We start from the raw sequence: 19,220 nt of genomic DNA on the forward strand, positions 1-19,220 counted from the left end.
GAAGCTTGGAGAGAGGAACAAAATGAGCAAACTTGCTGAATCTGTCCACAATGGTCAGAATGACCGTGTTCCCAACAGAAGGGGGCAATCCCGTGACAAAATCCAGGGCCAGATGCGACCAAGGTCGCCGAGGAATAGGTAGGGGATGAAGAAGCCCAGAGCTGGGCCGATTGGTACTCTTGTTCTGGGCACAAACAGGACATGCGGCAACAAACCTCCGGGTATCTTCTCCCATGGCAGGCCACCAAAAACGTCTGCGCAGTAGTGCCATAGTCCGAGCAACGCCAGGGTGACAAGCTATCTTGCTGGCGTGGGACCACTGAAGGACAGCAGAACGGACCGACTCGGGTACGAACAACCGACCGGGTGGACCGTTACCGGGGCCGGGCTGCGTCCGAAGGGCCGCCATCACATCCTCCTCTATCCTCCATGTAACGGCTCCCACGACAACATTCTGGGGAAGAATCGTCTCAGTCTTGACCCCACTCTCCTCCGTCTTAGAGAACATCCGGGACAGGGCGTCCGCCTTCCCGTTCTTAGACCCAGGTCGGAACGTCAGGGAAAAATTGAAACGTCCAAAAAACAAGGCCCACCTAGCCTGACGGGCGTTGAGACGTTTAGCCGATTGTACGTAAGCCAGATTCTTGTGGTCAGTCCAGACCACAAACGGTTGCTCCGCTCCCTCCAACCAGTGCCGCCACTCCTCCAAGGCAAGCTTCACAGCGAGAAGCTCCCGGTTACCCACATCGTAGTTTCTTTCAGCTGGAGAAAGACGACCAGAGTAGAAAGCGCAGGGATGGAGTTTACCGTCAGTGGAGCTACGCTGGGACAGGATGGCGCCCACACCCACATCAGAAGCATCCACTTCCACAACGAACTGACGGGAAGTGTCAGGTTGAGAGAGAATCGGGGCGTTGGTGAATCGGCTCTTCAAGTCCAGAAATGCTCGGTCTGCCTCAGGAGTCCAACAGAACTTTCTGGTGCAAGACGTCAGGGCAGTTAAAGGTGCAGCCACCCGGCTGTAGTCACGGATAACCCTCCGATAAAAATTCGCAAACCCCAGGAATCTCTGGAGCTGCAATCTTGTACCGGGCTGGACCCAATCCCGAACCGCCCGAACCTTCTCTTGGTCCATCTTGATCTCTCCCCTGGATATGATGTACCCGAGGAAGGACGTTGTATGGGCGTGAAAATCACACTTCTCCGCCTTCACGAACAGACGGTTCTCCAATAACCGCTGCAGGACCTGCTTGACATGCAGAACGTGGCTAGAAAGCTCCTTTGAGAAGATGAGGATATCATCCAGGTAAACGAACACAAAAATCCCAATCATATCTCTCAAAACGTCATTCACCATACTTTGGAACACCGCCGGAGCGTTGGTCAGTCCAAACGGCATCACCTGGTACTCAAAATGTCCCATCGGAGTATTGAACCCAGTCAACCACTCGTCCCCCTCCTTGATCCGAACCAAATGATAAGCATTACGTAAATCAAGCTTCGTAAAAACCGTAGCACCCTGTAAGGAATCGAAAGCCGAGCTCATCAAGGGCAGGGGATACTTGTTCTTAACCGTAATCTCATTCAAACCCCGATAATCAATACACGGTCGAAGAGAACCATCCTTCTTGCTCACAAAAAAAAATCCTGCTCCCAAAGGTGATGACGATGGCCGAATGAGACCTGTAGCTAGAGACTCCTTGATGTAGGTCTCCAAGGCCTCACGTTCCGGTCGAGAGATACTGTATAACCGTCCCTTGGGAAAGGCAGATCCAGGAAACAGATTAATCGCACAATCATAAGGTCGGTGGGGAGGAAGAGACAGAGCCTTCTGTTTACTGAATACCTCACCCAACTCGTGATATGTTTCTGGAACCAGGGACAAATCAGGAGGAGCAGAGTCACTGACCTGACTGGAAACAGCAGGAGAACAGGCAGTCCTAAGGCAGTTAGCATGACACTCAATGCTCCAACTAGTTACCTTCCCTGTCACCCAATCAAACGAGGGATTGTGTTCCTTCAGCCAGGGGTAACCAAGAACCAGAGGAACATGGGGCGAGGACAAAATGAAGAAAGAGATAAACTCTGAATGATTTCCCGACACCAACATCTTAACCGGTTCAGTCCTCATAGTGATCCGTGCCAGACTACTGCCGTTCAGAGTGGTTGCTTCAATGGCTTCCGGCAATTGCTCCTTGGAAAGCCCCAGCTGTTCCACCAAGTCGGCATCCATAAAGTTGCCATCGGCACCTGAATCGATAAAAGCGTTCAGGTCAAAACTCTGATCCTTATTCATAAGGGTCGCAGGAAAACGGGGTCTGACAAGATCCTTGAGAGATTGAAACTGGCTCGCTAAAATTCCTCCCAAATTTAGCGAGCCGGGCAGTTTAACGGGCGCTGTGGACAAGCGGAGTTGTAATGTCCCGATCTACCACAGTAGAAAGAGCTATTGGTCTCACGTCTACTTTGGCGCTCCTCCTTAGTTAGCCCGTGTCGCCCCACTTGCATTGGTTCAGAATCTGGTGGCAAGACTCCTCCACTAATCCCTTGTGGAGAATAACGATCAATACGTCCTGGTTCACCTCCTGAACCGAATGGTAACCGAGTTACAGATTGATTGGATAGACCCCACTGCTTCTCCCTCCTTCTCTCTCGGACTCTATTATCAACCCGAATAGATAAAGCGACCAAGCTGTCTAAGTCACTAGGCTCTGGATAAGAAATCAGCTCATCCTTAAGTTCATCTGACAACCCCTTGTAAAAAACCGCTTGTAGTGACTCCTCATTCCAACCACTCTCCACAGCCAATGTCCTGAACTCAATCATAAAATCTGCCACACTGCGATCTCCTTGGCGAAGAGAGAACAAACGTTTAGCTGCGTCCTTACCTCGGACTGGATGATCAAAAAGCTTCCTCATCTCTCCCGTGAACTCCTGATATGAAGCCGTGCAGGTTCCCTGTCGTTCCCAAACGGCTGAAGCCCATTCCAGAGCTCTTCCACGCAACAGTTCAATAACAAAGGCTATCCTAGCCTTGTCAGTGGCGTAAGAATGGGGCTGTAGATCAAACACTAACCCACACTGCATAAGAAACGAACGGCATTTTCCCAAATCCCCTTCATATTTATCAGGCGTCGGTACCTTGGGTTCACGAAATGGAACCGCTTCAGACACGGCAGGTGAGATGGGTGAAACCGGTAGTGAATGAATCACCTGCAAACTGAGCTGATCCTGGACTTGTGTCAAGCTAGCAGATAAATTCTGGATCGAACTCGCTATCTCCTGTAGCGCCGTATTGTGTTGTCCCAATTTCTTCTCCTGCAGGGTAATGGCATGGCAAACGGAGTCCAGGTCCGCTGGGTTCATTACTGGCCGGATCGTTCTGTCACGATCTTTCAAGATCGAACCCAGAAGCAGACCAGGACAAGGAGCGTAGGAAGAAGGTGAGTATTTATTTACAGTGAAATGTGAAAAGGTAGATATATCCAGATGGCGTAACGGGCAGCGGTGGTGAGTAGATGAGAGGAAATAGGTGAATCCAATGTAGTAGCAGAATCCTCTGTCAACCAGGCGGGAATGGAGTGAATGATCCAGGTGAGTAACTGAAGACAAAACAAACGGAGGTAAGTTCAAGGCAAGCAATACGTAAATGAAAACAACAAAACAAATTCTATCCAACTGGAGTCTGGTACTCAGGCACAACATACTGTTCATGGCTAACGATCCGGCAGGGAATGGAAGTCAGGTCAGAGCTTTTGAAGGGTAGAGATGATGATCAGGACAGGTGTGCAGATTACTGACGGGAAACAGGTGCGGGTGAAATCAATCTCCCAATGAGCTAATTCGCCCGGCAACCAGACAGGGTGCGTTCCAGGACACCTGAAACACACTCCAGGACAGACACACAGGCAAACCCAGACTCAGGAAGCGGGATTCGTGACAGGAACTTAAAACTTTCCACCATCTCCACTGCTGTCCTGTCAATGTGGATAGGGTGGTGCTCCCTCTGCTGTTTCCTGAAGTTCGCAATCATCTTTTTTGTTTTGTTGACGTTGAGTGAGAGGTTATTTTCCTGACACCACACTCTGAGAGCCCAATGTATCAACCTACGTGACATCAAAGAGGGCCAACCAACTTTCTGGTAGAGAATGCAGTGATTAGTACTAAAATTGTTGCCTGTAATACAGCACAGTGTACTATGATAAACTGCATCTAACAGCTTTAATCAATTGGCAGCTGTGTTCATAAAGATTGTGTTGCCATAGTCTAGGACCGATAGGAACGTCGACTGAATAATCTGCTTTCTACTATTTAGTGAGAGGCAGGACCTACAGTATTTCTATAGAAGAAGCCTCTTTTTATTTTCAGCTTCTTAACTAAATTTAGCAATATGCTTTTTAAAATATAGCTTTCATCTATCCAGATGCCCGGATATTTGTAAGCAGCGATTACGTTAAATATGGACACCATCCAAAATGCATATGCTTAAATTATCAGAGTTATTTTTATGCGCTCTAAAGAACAACATTGTCACGTCCTGACCATAGTTCTTATGTGTTTTGCTTGTTTAGTGTTGTTCAGGACGTGAGCTGGGTGGGAATTCTATGTTGTGTGTCTAGTTTGTCTGTTTCTGTGTCCAGCCTAATATGGTTCTCAATCAGAGACAGCTGTCAATCGTTGTCCCTGATTGAGAATCATATATAGGTGGCTTGTTTTGTGTTGGGGATTGTGGGTGGTTGTTTCCTGTCTCTGTGTTTGTATTCTGCACCAGATAGGACTGTTTCGGTTTGCCACATTTTGTTATTTTGTTCGTTGTAAGTGTTCACTGTTTTTGTATAATTAAACATGTTGAGCACTGGCTACGCTGCGTGTTGGTCCGATCCCTGTTTCACCCTCTCTTATAGTGAAGAGAGGGAAGGCTGCCGTGACAGAACCACCCACCAAACCCGGACCAAGCAGCGTAGCAACGGGCAGCAACGGCAGCAGCAGCAGCAGCGGGACCAGGAGAAATGGACTTGGGAGGACGTATTGGACGGAAAGGGTTGCTACACATGGGAGGAGATCCTGGCTGGTAAGGATCACCTTCCATGGGAACAGGTGGAGGCAGCTAGGAGAGCGAAAGCAGCTGAGAAGGGGAACCGGTGTTATGAGGGAACACGGCTGGCCAGGAAGCCCGAGAAGAAATCCCAAAAATTTCTTGGGGGGGAGGCTAAAGGGTAGTGTGGCGAAGTCAGGTAGGAGACCTGCGCCCACTTCCCATGCTTACCGTGGAGAGCGGGAGTACGGGCAGACACCGTGTTATGCGGAAGAGCGCACGGTGTCTCCTGTACGTGTGCATAGCCCGGTGCGGGTTATTCCACCTCCCCGCACTGGCCGGGCTAAATTGAGCATTGAGCCAAGTGCCATGAAGCCGGCTCAACATATCTGGCCTCCAGTACGTCTCCTCGGGCCGGTGTACATGGCACCAGCCTTACGCATGGTGTCCCCGGTTCGCCTACACAGCCCAGTGCGGGTTATTCCACCTCCCCGCATTGGTCGGGCTACGGGGAGCATTCAACCAGGTAAGGTTGGGCAGGCTCAGTGCTCAAGGGAGCCAGTACGCCTGCACGGTCCGGTATATCCGGCGCCACCTTCCCGCCCCAGCCCAGTACCATCAGTGCCTACACCACGCACTAGGCTTCCTGTGCGTCTCCAGAGCCCTGTTCCTCCTCCACGCACTCTCCCTGTGGTGCGTGTCTCCAGCCCAGTACCACCAGTTCCGGCACCACGCACCAAGCCTCCTGTGCGTCTCCAGAGCCCTGTACGCACTGTTCCTTCTCCCCGCACTCGCCCTGAGGTGCGTGCCCTCAGTCCGGTACCACCAGTTCCGGCACCACGCACCAGGCCTATAGTGCGCTTTGAGAAACCAGTGTGCCCTGTTCCTGCTCCCCGCACTAGCCTTGAGGTGCGTGTCTCCAGTCCGGTGCCACCAGTTCCGGCACCACGCACCAGGCCTACTGTGCGCCTCAGCAGGTCAGAGTCGTCCGTCTGCCCAGCGCCATCTGAGCCATCCGTCTGCCCAGCGCCATCTGAGCCATCCGTCTGCCCAGCGCCATCTGAGCCATCCGTCTGCCCAGCGCCATCTGAGCCATCCGTCTGCCCAGCGCCATCTGAGCCATCCGTCTGCCCAGCGCCATCTGAGCCATCCGTCTGCCCAGCGCCATCTGAGCCGCCCGTCTGTCCCGAGCCGTCAGAGCCGCCCGTCTGTCCCGAGCCGTCAGAGCCGTTCGTCAGTCAGGAGCCGCTAGAGCCGCCAGTCAGTCAGGAGCCGCCAAAGCCGCCAGCCAGTCAGGGGCCGCCAGAGCCGCCAGCCAGTCAGGGGCCGCCAGAGCCGCCAGCCAGTCAGGAGCCGCCAGAGCCGCCAGCCAGTCAGGAGCTGCCAGAGCCGCCAGCCAGTCAGGAGCTGCCAGAACCGCCAGCCAGTCAGGAGCTGCCAGAACCGCCAGCCAGTCATGAGCCGCCCTCCAGTCATGAGCCGCCCTCCAGTCATGAGCCGCCCGCCAGCCATGAGCCGCCCTCCAGTCATGAGCCGCCCTCCAGTCATGAGCCGCCCTCCAGTCATGAGCCGCCCTCCAGTCATGAGCCGCCCTCCAGTCATGAGCCGCCCTCCAGTCATGAGCCGCCTTCCAGTCATGAGCTGCATCTAGTCAAGAGCAACCATTCAGTCCGGAGCTGCCTCTCTGTCCGGAGCTGTCCTTCAGTCCGGAGTTGCCCCTCTGTCCTGAGCTACCTCTCTGTCCTGAGCTACCTCTCTGTCCTGAGCTACCTCTCTGTCCTGAGTTGTCTATATTTAGGAGGGTCCTTGGTGAAGGTTCCTGGACCATGGTCGGGGGCGAGGGTCGCCACTCAAAGGACGCTAAGGAGGGGGACAAAGACAGTGGTGGAGTGGTGTCCTCGTCCACCGCCGGAGCCGCCACCGCGGACAGATGCCCACCCAGACCCTCCCCTTGAGTTTTAGGGGTGCGTTCGGAGTCCGCACCTCAGGGGGGGGGTACTGTCACGTCCTGACCATAGTTCTTATGTGTTTTGCTTGTTTAGTGTTGGTCAGGACGTGAGCTGGGTGGGAATTCTATGTTGTGTGTCTAGTTTGTCTGTTTCTGTGTCCAGCCTAATATGGTTCTCAATCAGAGACAGCTGTCAATCGTTGTCCCTGATTGAGAATCATATATAGGTGGCTTGTTTTGTGTTGGGGATTGTGGGTGGTTGTTTCCTGTCTCTGTGTTTGTATTCTGCACCAGATAGGACTGTTTCGGTTTGCCACATTTTGTTATTTTGTTCGTTGTAAGTGTTCACTGTTTTTGTTAAATTAAACATGTTGAGCACTGGCTACGCTGCGTGTTGGTCCGATCCCTGTTTCACCCTCTCTTATAGTGAAGAGAGGGAAGGCTGCCGTGACAAACATATACTTAGTTTACCTGCATTCAATACTAATTTCAGGTTAATTATTATTTTTTGTAATAAGAAGACAGACTGTAGTTCAGATAGAGCCTGGTCAACCACGGTGGCAATAGCATACACAACAGTATCAATGACGTACAAGTGCAGGTTACACTTTTTTACAGACAAGTCAATATTGTGAATATAAACAGTAAAAGTACAGGGACCCAAAATAGACCCCTGTGGGACAACTTTTGTAATATCCAGGAAACTGGTTTAACACCATCAGTAGATTACACATTGAGTTCTATATGTTAAGTATTTTTTTTAACCAGTTACATGCAGCCTTGTCTAGGCCAATTGAGGAAAGTTTCTGACTTAGCAGTAAGTGATCAACAGAATCGAAGGCCTTTGACAGGTGAATGAAGAGGGCAGCAACATTTTGACTTTTATCCATATATACTGAACAAAAATATAAATGAAGCATGCAACAATTTAAAAGATATTTGTGAGTTACAGTTCATATAAAGATATCAGTCAATTGAAATGCATTCATTAGGCCCTAACGTATGGATTACACATGACTGGGAATACAGATATGCATCTGTTGGTCACAGATACCTTTACAAAATAGCAGGGGCGTGGATCAGAAAACCAGTCAGTATGTGGTGTGAACACCATTTGCCTCAGGAAGCGCGACATATCTCCTTTGCATAGAGTTGATCAAGCTGTTGATTGTGGCCTGTGGAATGTTGCCCCACTCCTCTTTGATGGCTGTGTTTCTGGATATTGGTGGGAATTGGAACATGCGGTTGTACAGGTCAATCAAGAGCATCCCAAACATGGAAGAACTGGAACATTTTCAGCTTCCAGGAATTGTTTACAGATCCTTGCGTCATGGGGCTGTGCATTATCATTCTGAACCATGAGGTGATGGCAGCAGATGAATGGTATGACAATGAGTCTCAGGATCTCGTCACGGTATCTCTGTGCATTCAAATTGCCATCGATAAAATGCAATTGTGTTCATTATCCGTAGCTTATGCCTGTCCATACCATAACCCCGCCGCCAACATGGGGCACTCTGTTCACAACATTGACATCAGCAAACTGCTCGCCCACACAATGCCATACAAGTGGTCTGCAGTTGTGATTCTGGTTGGACGTACTGCCAAATTCTCTATAACGACATTGGCTTAAATGGTAGAGAAATGAACATTAAAATCTCTGGCAACAGCTCTGATGAACATTCCTGCAGTCAGCATGCCAATTGCACACTCCCTCCAAACTTGAGACATCTGTAGCATTGTGTTGTGTGACAAAACTGCACATTTTAGAGTGACCTTTTATTGTCCCCAGCACAAGGTGCACCTGTGTAATTATCATGCTGTTTAATCAGATTTGTGATATGCCACACCTGTCAGGTGGATGGATTAGCTTGGCAAAGGAGAAATGCTCACTAACAGGAAAGTAAACAAATTTGTGCACACAATTTCAGAGAAATAAGCTTTTTGTGCTCATGGAAAATTTCAGGGATGTTTTATTTCAGTTTATGCAACATGGGACCAACACTTTACATGTTAAATTTATATTTTTTCAAAGTGTAGTTAGCCACATCATTTATAACTAGGGATGCAGCAGAAATAGTGCTATGACCTGGTCTAAAACCCGACTGATGTACATTTCAAAGATAAGAAAGATCTTAATCTTAACTGAGAATTAATCAAGGATTCCAATATTTTAGCTTCAGTAGGCAAGAAAGTTTAGAAATAGGGCGATAATTATTCCGGTCACAAGGGTCACCATCTTTGTGAAGGAGGAGTACATGGGTTGCCTACCAAACGTTGGGGATAGTACCAGATATAATCAGCAGGTTACAAATATGGGTTAAGAATTCAGCAATCAGCTGCAGCAAAAATGGATCAAGCATAGCAGCCGCAGTTGTTTTTTTTACATCAATGTTAAGCAAAGGATCTAGCGCATCACAGATAGTAAATTGTTGAAATTAAAACAAAGATTCACTAGATGTTGACAGGTTAACCATCAAGTCAGCTAGAGGCTGGCAGAGGCAAGAGCAGTTGATTGAATACATATTAAGCCTCCTGAGATAAAATGATAATTAAATGCATCACTTGCCCATTCTTTTCAGTTATGATGCCATTCAGACAAAACTTGCTTAGGCAGGGAAGAACAGGAATTTGTACGCTTCAGTGCATCTCATCTGAATGAGCTCAGATAGCTCTGACAAAATCAAGGTTTAGATCTATCTTTGACTCTGAATTGTTTAGATCGGGCGTGTTTTGCTGCCAGAGGAATAAATATGGAGGATACATTTTTTTGAGCCAACTCAGGTTTAGTAATACAGGAGACAGTGGCTAAATCAGAGACGAACATGTAATGTAAAAACCCTTGAGGAAACTTTTTAAAATGTCTCTTCTTAATTAAACAAGAGTATTGTATTGTATGGTTTCATATCTCCTAGTACAGTGCATTTGGAAAGTATTCAAAACCCTCAACTTTTTCCACATTTTGTTATGTTACAGTCTTATTCTAAAATGGATGAAAATATTATCATCAATCTACTCTACCTATAATGACAAAGCAAAAACAGATTTTTAGAAATTGTTGAAATGTATTAAAAATAAAAAACTGAAATATCACATTTACATAAGTTTTGCAGGCCCTTTACTCAGGACTTTGTTGAAGCACCTTTGACAACGATTACAGCCTTGAGTCTTCTAGGGTATGATGCTACAAGCTTGGCACACCTGTATTTGGGGAGTTTCTCCCTTTGCGCCGTTCATCATTCCCTCGATCCTGACTAGTCTCCCAGTCCCTGCCGCTGAAAAACATCCCCACAGCATGATGCAGCCACCACCATGCTCCACCGTAGGGATGGTGCCAGGTTTCCTCCAGACGTGACGCTTGGCATTCAGGCCAAATAGTTCAATCTTGGTTTCATCAGACCAGATAATCTTGTTTCTCATGGTCTGAGAGTCCTTTAGGTGCCTTTTGGCAAACCCCAAGCAAGCTGTCATGTGCCTTTTATTGAGAAGTGGCTTCCGTCTGCCCACTCTACCATAAAGGTCTGATTGGTGGAGTGCTGCAGAGATGTCAGAGTGACCATTGGGTTCTTGTTCACCTCCCTGACCAAGGCAATTCTCCCCCGATTGCTCAGTTTGGCCAGATGGCCAGCTCTAGGAACAGTCTTGGTGGTTCCTAACATCTTCCATTTAAGAATGATGGAGGCCACTGTGTTCTTGGGTACCTTCAATGCTGCAGAAATGTTTTGGTACCCTTCTCCAGATCTGTGCCTCGACACAAATCCTTTCACCGTTTTCCTTCGACGTCGTGGCTTGTTTTTTGCTCTGACATGCACTGTCAACTGTGGAACCTCATATAGACAGGTGTGTGCCTTTCCAAATCAGGTCAAATCAATTTAATTTACCACAGTGGACTCCAATCAAGTTGTAGAAACATCTCAAGGATGATTAATGGAAACAGGATGCACCTTGGCTCATTTTCGAGCAAAGGTTCTGGGTATTTCTGTTTTTTATTTTTAATACATTTGCAAACATCTCTAAATACCTGTTTTAGCTTTGTCATTATGGGGTATTGTATGCAGATTGATGAGGACAATGTTTTATTTAATCGATTTTAGAATAAGGCTTTGACAAAAACAATATGTGGAAAAATTCAAGGGGTCTGAATACTTTCCGAATGCACTGTACATACTATGGGACAATGATCACTGAGATCATATGCAAATACTCCACTAGACAAGTATTTATTTGTAAGAATTAAATAAATCAATGAGGAGTTAACAGGGTTTTTCACATTTCGGCGCGTGGGTTTTAAGATGTTAAAGTTCTATGGGGTTCACATCACCAACAACTAACATGGTCCAAGCACACCAAGACAGTCGTGAAGAGGGCACGACAAAAACCTATTCCCCCTCAGGGGACTGAAAAGATTTGACATGGGTCCTCAGATCCTCAAAAGGTTTTGCAGCTGCACCTTCGAGAGCATCCTGAGGGGTTACATCACTGCCTGGAATGGCAACTGCTCGGCCTCCGACAGCAAGGCACTACAGAGGGTAGTGCGTACGGCCCAGTACATCACCAGGGCCAAGCTTCCTGCCATCCAGGACCTCTATACCAGGCGGTGTCAGAGGAAGGCCCTAAAAATTGTCAAAGACTCCAGGCACCCTAGTCATAGACTGTTCTTTCTGCTACCGCTTGGCAAGCGGTACCGGAGCGCCAAGTCTAAGAGGCTTCTAAACAGCTTCTACCCCCAAGCCATAAGACTCCTGAACATCTAATGAAATGACTACCCAGACTATTTGCATTGCCCCCTTCTACGCTGCTGCTACTCTCTGTTATTATCTATGCATAGTCACTTTAATAACTCTACCTACATGTACATATTACCTCAATTACCTCGACACAGGTGCCCCCGCACTTTGACTCTGTACTGATACCCCCTGTATATAGCCTTGCTATTGTTATTTTACTGCTTTAATTATTTGTTACTTTTATCTCTTTTTTTTTTGTTGATATTTTCTTAAAACTGCATTGTTTGTTAAGGGCTTGAAAGTAAGCATTTCACTGTAAGGTCTACACCTGTTGTATTCGGCGCATGTGACGAATACAATTTGATTTGATTTAAAAGATCAATTGAGTCAGATCAAAATCAATGCATATACTTTTAAATTGATCTGAGACCAGGGAGAGGCAATCCAGATTCAAATGCCCTAAAATCACCAACTCCGAGGACCGAAAAGGTATTAAACACTCAAATATAGCACAATTTGTGGACTTCAATTAACTTCTCTGTGCTACAGATCCCGGTAGCGGGTTTAAATTCGACAACATACGGTGATCGCCACATAAATAGTCATATTAAACATTCCTGAAAATACAAGTGTCTCACATGGTTCAAAAGCCTAGAATCTTGCTAATCCAACTGCGTTGTCAGATTTTAAAAAGTATTTACTGCGAAAGAATACGATGCGATTATCTGAGCACAGAGCCCCATACCAAAATACTATTTCAACCAGCACAGGCGTAACAAAATCACAAAATCACAAATTGCAATGAAATAAATCGTTTACCTTTCAAGATCTTGCTCTGTTTGCAATCCCAAGGCTCATTGTTACACAATGAATGGTCTTTTGTTTGGTTAAATCCATTTTTATAGCCTAACACGAAACATTTTGTGAACGCTTATCTCGTTGAATTCCGTGTCATTCAATTTTCGACGAAACATTTGACGTAAGTACACAGACTAAACGTGACTTTATCCAGTCATGTTTGGTTTCATTGCAATCAACTGTTTGTTTGTAACACAACCAAACGTGATGGGTCATTTTGCGGGACATATTGACCGAAAGAAACCGATTGGAAGACAACAAGTAATGACCTCATTGTGCACCAATTATATGACCGCTGTTTCGTTGATTGACTGAATTTTAACCCAATGACCACTGATCGTCTTGAAATCTAGCTGGGTAGATAGCCAATGAGCAGAGGTAAACGGCAATATGTAATGGTTCTGTGTTGGAAGACCAACCCATGTAGTAAACTCCGGCGTAAAGACGGTCTATCGCCATTGAAGATTCATACTGGAAGGAGCCAAGCTTGTTACGCACAGCACTATTTCGGTAACGAGCATCTTCAGCTGTTTATATATCGAACATCATGGCGAATAAGTCAGGGAAAGCTAAATCTAAGACTAGATATATGAATGTAGACAAAATTATAGAGGAAATTGATCGTGAAAGTGAGAAAGATATGCTTTTGGAAGAGGACTCAGTTAGCGACCATAGCTATTATTCAAATGGAAGCATATTTTTTGAACGGAGAGGACATTGTTTTGGACTGGTAAGTTCTTCTCATGCTAATGCCATTGTTTGAAATTAATAATATAAAATATTATTTGTGATTGTTTTTACATTTTATTTGCAATATATAAAAATGTAATGAAATGTGTAAAGTACACATTGGCTATACATTGTGGGTGGTGGTATGTTTTTATGTATGTGAATGACCCATAGCCTATGTTTGTGTGTATATATATATGGAATGGAGTGGAGTAGAATGTAACAGCAAACCCACATCTCAACACAGCGACCATACTTCCTCTACTCAGTCTACATATTATGGATTAGAGGGAGCATGGTCGAGGTGCGTGTGTCTGCCGCTCCACCCCCCCCCCCCCCCCCAGGCCCACAATAATGGCCAAAGTGAAATGGAACAGCACTTTATGTTCCCTGTACTCTATATATCTGTTTATTATACCTGTTGATACAGGGCTCATATGTGAAACTATTCTAACTGAACATTTTCTTTCACAGTGACACTGACTCCGACTGGGAGCCCCAGTGCCAACGTGTCCATCCCCCTCTGAAGCTGGTTCATCCAGCAGGACCCCTGGTGTCTCTGGCTCCACACCTCCCGGTGTGGAGTGTCTGACCCTGCTGGTGTCTGACCCTAGTGGTCATTAGTGTTAGTGTCTGACCCTGCTGGTCATCTATGAACGTTTGAAAATCTGTTCTGTTATAATCTCCACCCGGCACAGCCAGAAGAGGATTGGCCACCCCTCATAGCCTGGTTCCTTTCTAGGTTTCTTCCTAGGTTTTGGCCTTTCTAGGGAGTTTTTCTACACCTGCATTGCTTGCTGTTTGGGGTTTTAGGCTGGGTTTCTGTACAGCACTTTGTGATATTAGCTGATGTACGAAGGGCTATATAAATTGATTTGATTTGATAGAGGACTGAGGGTCTTCCAAATATTGAAAGTGTGTAAATAGTTACCCATGTTATTTTGTAAATGTAAAAAAAAAAAAAATTCAATCCTTTTTTTGAGGGGGTGTGTTAGAATACCATTTTGGTATTTTGTATATAGTTATTTGTTTCAAAATGTATACCTTCACCAATTTGGCCACTTGGGTACATTTGGGCTACTTGTGTGGGACACCTGGGTGACTTCATGATAAATGTCATGTAGCACACTCATTTTGGAAGTTATCATTCTGAAACTTTGCACAAGTACTGTTGCCCTCTTATGTTTTTCACTGAAATTGTCCCCATATTCATATCTGAATGTTTGTTTTATCCTGTTCATTTTAAAGATGATGATACAACAATTAAAAAGAAAAAACGTATGTTTTTTTCATTGTATTATCTAAACCAGATCTATTGTGTTATATTCTCCTACATTCAATTCACATTTACACAAACTTCAGAGTGTTTTCTTTCAAATGGTACCAAGAATATGCATATCCTTGCTTCTGGGCCTGAGCTAGAGGCAGTTAGATTTGGGTATGTCTTCAGGCGGAAATTGAAAGAAGGGGGGGGGGGGGGGGGGGGGGGGGGGGGGTAGCTGTTTAAGGCAGCCCCCTGCACCTCCCTTTCCCTTCCCAAGACCATCCACCATGGCAGCAGGGGGGCGATCAATCCCTTCAACAACCTTACAAAACTCTGGTTTGGACGAGACTGACTTTATGACCACAATTATCCTATTTGTCACGATCGCTGTCTTCAAACACCCTGTCATAAATGAGCCAAGGCGCAGCGTGCATGTAATTCCACATCTTTAATCGGAGTGAAACCTTCACAAAAAACAGGTAAACAGAAATGTGACGCAACCGTGGCGCACACAAACACTCACAGAACATAAATAATTACCCACAAACACATGTGGGAAAAAGGCTGCCTAAGTATGATTCCCAATCAGAGACAACGATAGACAGCTGCCTCTGATTGGGAACCATACCCAGCCAACAAAGAAACAGACAAACTAGAATGCCCACCCAAATCACACCCTGACCTAACCACATAGAGAAATAAAAAGGCTCTCTAAGTTCAGGGCGTGACACTATTTATACTTTGTAGTACATTTTGACACTAGAATAAATGTTTCTGACTAATATCAAAGCCACATAGGCCATTTTCTAAAAGAGAAGTTGTTTATTGGCTTCAGTTGCGCTTTAAAGTAAGAGGTTGTGAGTTAGAATGAGATCACAAATCGATTCCTTGTTTCACAATGGACATGCCTTTTAAAAGTGTCTTGTTGACAATCACAACAGATTGATTATCAAGATGCAGGACATAACATGTATTATATAACATACGCGAGCCAAGTCATTAATGCATTAGAGAAGAGAAGATGTCTGTAGACAAACAACAATAAGGCTAAACTGAAGCAAAGTCCACATTCAGGACTAATGTGTAATATGTCTTAAATCTTCACCCACTGTTTGGACTCTTGAAGAGCTCAGTGTAGGAAATGCGTGCTGTTTGTTTTGGAAGCAGAACATATGTTCTCGTACTATGTCTTGAGAGGTGATGTTTTCCTGTCTCTGAACTAGCGTCATCCTGCATCAAACATTTGGCTTTGATGCTATTTTGGATAGGGTTAGGGTTATGAAGTTGTGTTTTTTGCTTAAAAACTTTTTAAAATATTTTTTTTATGAACTGTTTATGAATCATTAGTATAGTATTGAGCAATAGTCAATATAATATGTATGTTATAAGTATTGTTAGGTTCTGAACAAACAGAGTAAAAACTCAAACGGACGACTAGAAAAGCTGAAACCAAGTTTATTCAACCAACCCTGGTGCCTCAGCTACAAACACACCTTGCACATTATCAAACAGGCATTTATATTTATATGTCGAGATTAGGGGTGTAACTTCTCAACTCTCCATCTGCTTCCCAAAACTGCCTAAATGTTGCACTATTGTCTTCACGGTCTAGCGGTCTGGTAGCAGTTCCTCTTCATCCGGTCACTTCTCCATGATGTTTACAAGTGACTTTCTGTTCACCTTACTCAACAGAATATGGACAGAGTTTGTTCCCCTTTTCTCTCACAGTAACTTTCCATATTCAAAGTTCCTCTTCACCATTCATTGACACACAACATGTACATTCATTATGCAAGTAACATAATCGATAAGGCCTCATATAGTGACAAGAATAAGTATATTTCAAGTTAGAACCCTACAGTGTCTATGAACATGGTAGACATGTTACCTATAGGCTATGTACACATAATCAATAATGCTCTTTCATTAGCTCAGGAAAGAGGTATGTTATTGTTGTTCTGCTTTCACAATAAACTGACAGCAAGGCCTTTTATAAAAGTTATCATCGACAATAGAAAAGTATGCAACTTTCTGGAATATACCTTCATGAAATTGCAGATAATCTTACAAACCAGTGTTTTTTAAGACCAATAGGAATCAGTGTATCTTCCTTTTAGTTTGAATATGAATCCTACACTACATATTTTAGCCATGGATGCAGTTGTTGAAGTTATGTACTCTCAGGTAAGGGGACTTGTTAATCATAAACAGTGCTAGAGAGAAGCCCATTGAATTGAATTGAGTGCAATTCATCAATGCATATCAAAGTACAGTACAAAGTAAGAGTGTACAAAGCTTTCATCAAGGCAAAGGATGACTACTTTGAGGAATCTCAAATATACTGTCACGTCCTGACCTTAGTTCCTTTTTTATGTCTCTATTTTGGTTTGGTCAGGGCGTGAGTTGGGGTGGGCATTCTATGTTTTGTTCTATGTTGTCCTTTTCTATGTGTTTGGCCGGGTGTGGTTCTCAATCAGAGGCAGCCTTCTATCGTTGTCTCTGATTGAGAACCATACTTAGGTAGCCTGTTCCCACCTGTGTTTGTGGGTAGTTGTTTCCTGTTTGTGTTGTGTCACCTTTCAGGACTGTTTCGATTTTCGTTGTTTCACTTTTGTTATTTTGTATTTAGTGTTCAGTTATAATACATTTAACATGGACACGTACCATGCTGCATTTTGGTCCGATCCTTCCTATTCCTCATCCGAAGAAGACGACGATCGTTACATATACAATATATTTTGATTTGTTTAAGGCTTTTTTGGTTACTACATGATTCCATATGTGTTATTTCGTAGTTTTGATGTCTTCACTATTATTCTACAATGTAGAAAATAGTCAAAATAAAGGAAAAACCTGGAATGAGTACGTGTGTCCAAACTTTTGACTGGTACAGTATATATTGAAGGTATATTATGAAGAGTTGCCTCATATTAACCTGTCTCGCCCAGGCGTTCCGCTAGCGGAACTCCTCCCACATTCCACTGAAAAGGCAGAGCGCAAAATTCAAAAAATATTTTTTAGAAATATTTAACTTTCACACATTAACAAGTCCAATACAGCAAATGAAAGATACACATCTTGTGAATCCAGTCAACATGTCCGATTTTTTAAATGTTTTACAGCGAAAACACCACGTATATTTATGTTAGCTCACCACCAAATACAAAGAAGGACAGACATTTTTCACAGCACAGGTAGCATGCACAAAACCAACCTAACTAACCAAGAACCAACCAAACTAACCAAGAAACAACTTCATCAGATGACAGTCTTATAACATGTTACACAATAAATCTATGTTTTGTTCGAAAAATGTGCATATTTGAGGTATAAATCAGTTTTACATTGCAGCTACCATCACAGCTACCGTCAAAAATAGCACCGAAGCAGCCAGAGTAAATATAGAGACCAACGTGGAATACCTAAATACTCATCATAAAACATTTCTGAAAAATGCATTGTGTACAGCAAATGAAAGACAAGCATCTTGTGAATCCAGCCAATATTTCAGATTTTTTAAGTGTTTTACAGCGAAAACACAATATAGCATTATATTAGCTTACTACAATAGCCTACACACAACCGCATTCATTCATCAAGGCACGTTAGCGATAGCAATAGGCACGTTAGCGTTAGTGAATAAACCAGCAAAAGATATCAATTTTCACTAACCTTCATAAACCTTCCTCAGATGACAGTCCTATAACATCAGGTTATACATACACTTATGTTTTGTTCGAAAATGTGCATATTTAGAGCTGAAATCAGTGGTTATCCATTATGCTAACGTAGCTTCCTTTTCCCAGAATGTGCGGATATTTCTATTAGACTCTCACCTATTCTGACCAAATAGCTATTCATAAACATTACAAAAAAATACATGTTGTATAGGAAATGATAGATCCATTAGTTCTTAATGCAATCGCAGTGTTAGAATTCAAAAAATATCTTCATTACGACATAAGGCTTATGTTATAGCGAGAGAGTGGCCAAAACCTGGGCGCAAAACTATTAGTATACAGTTCGACAGATATATGAAGAAAATGTGAAAGTGTGCTGCCAAATGAGTTCTGTTTTACTCACAGACAAAATTCAAACGGTTTTAGAAACTAGAGAGTGTTTTCTATCCAATAGTAATAATAATATGCATATTGTACGAGCAAGAATAGAGTACGAGGCCGTTTAAATTGGGCACGTTTTTCCCCCAAAGTGTAAATAGCGCCCTCTATCCTCATCAGGTTAATCATGTTTTATTCTTTTGGTTCTATCATTCAAAACTTTGATATGAAATCAAACAATGTCCATGAGTTTAAAGTGCAGAGTATAGAGCCAAAAGAAGAAAATAATTCTGTCCAAAAATATACATAGTGAGTCAGAATAACAGCGGGTCTGGCAGTTCTTTCTCAGAGGTCTAGTGTACTGGGGATAAGTTCTATTTACATTTCCTAGTAAATGCATATTAAGTGTAAAATTATGGCATCATGAGTCTCAAAATGTAAAATATTTTACTCATGTAATTCTATTATGAATTAATACCATTCAGCGTTACAGGAGGAATTATAACAGGAATATATATATATATATATGTATGACTGCCAGTCTTGTAATGACACGTTCTGGTAATTGATTTTTCACCTACGGTAAACCTCTCTGTGTGAA

Source organism: Salvelinus namaycush, chromosome 11, assembly GCF_016432855.1.
Source record: "Salvelinus namaycush isolate Seneca chromosome 11, SaNama_1.0, whole genome shotgun sequence".
Lineage (NCBI taxonomy): Eukaryota > Metazoa > Chordata > Actinopteri > Salmoniformes > Salmonidae > Salvelinus > Salvelinus namaycush.